The sequence below is a fragment of the Megalops cyprinoides genome, chromosome 1, assembly GCF_013368585.1.
Source record: "Megalops cyprinoides isolate fMegCyp1 chromosome 1, fMegCyp1.pri, whole genome shotgun sequence".
Lineage (NCBI taxonomy): Eukaryota > Metazoa > Chordata > Actinopteri > Elopiformes > Megalopidae > Megalops > Megalops cyprinoides.
In genome coordinates, this window is record NC_050583.1 from 6,141,470 (window position 1) to 6,142,544 (window position 1,075).

The 1,075-nt window shown below is 58.7% G+C and overlaps 1 protein-coding gene across 1 annotated transcript in view; it reads left to right on the forward strand.

Annotated features, from left to right (window-relative positions):
- The first annotated feature begins 641 nt into the window (after positions 1–641).
- LOC118772722 (cAMP-specific 3',5'-cyclic phosphodiesterase 4C-like) overlaps positions 642–1,075 on the forward strand; it is a 76,412-nt gene continuing 75,978 nt past the window's right edge. Inside the window, exon 1 of the mRNA XM_036521289.1 lies at positions 642–714. The gene's annotated coding sequence lies outside the window, so the exon portion shown is untranslated. The remainder of the gene's footprint in view (positions 715–1,075) is intronic.

Consider the following 1,075-nt stretch of genomic DNA (forward strand, 5'->3'; position numbering starts at 1 on the left):
AAAAAAATATCACCAGAGTCATTCATGCGGAGACTTCAGCCCTCCCTCCTTCTCCACAGCCAACTTACCCCCCCCTCCCCCCAACACCCCCGCCCCCCGCCTGGGAATCCTCTCTCACACAGGGGTTTTCACCTCTTCTTCAGGCCTGGGGAAAGAGAGAGAGAGCGAGAGAGGAGAGAGAGAGTTCCCCTACACCATGTCTGAGAGAGAGAGAGAGAGAGAGAGCGAGGGAGGGAGAGGGAGAGAAAAGGGGAGAGAGAGAGAAAAAAAGAGAGAGAGAGGGAGAGAGAGATCTCACAAAGGCAGTAAACAAAGCCAGGCTCTTGTGAATGCGGGTGAAAGGGAGGAGTAAGAAAAGAAAAAAAAACAAAGACAAACGAGCGCCGGTCCTCTCCTCACCGCTGTAACCCACCTACCCCCCACCCCACCACACCGCCGCCCCCCCCCCCCCCCCGACACACACACACGCTGCGTGCGATGCCGACGCCGATGCCGCACCGCGTCGCGCGGGAGGGTTGATGTCGGCGCGGGAGGAGAGGAGGAGAAGAGCACGCCACCTCTGTGCCGTTCCCTGCGCCGTTTCGCGCCGGCATTCTGCAGCGGGAGGAGAGAGGAGAGGAGGAGGAGGAGGAGGAGGAGGCGGAGGAGGAGGAGGAGGGGGGAGAGGCGGAGGGGACACACGATCCCGCCGCCAACGCCGCGTCCGCTGCTGAGGTGAGCCCGCCGCGCCGCGCCTCGCGCCGCTTTGATTTTATACACTCTGCGTGTGTGTGTGTGTGTGCGTGCGTGTGTGTGTGTGTGTCGCGTGGGGAGCTGGGGAGCGTCCGGTACCCGAGCGCGTTAGCGGTGAATAACACATGTGTCGCTGAGTGTGTCTGTGAGCGTGCATTCAGATGCAGGAGCTGGGTACAGTATTGTGTGCTGTTGCCTTTAAGGGTTTGTAAGGTATGGCCGGACAGGAACTGAACAGTAGGGTGAATGTACAGACTGATATGGAAGACATGATACTGTACTTTGAGGTATTGTGTGGTCTGATATGGTAGACACGATACTGTGCTTTGGAGCAGTGTGTAGT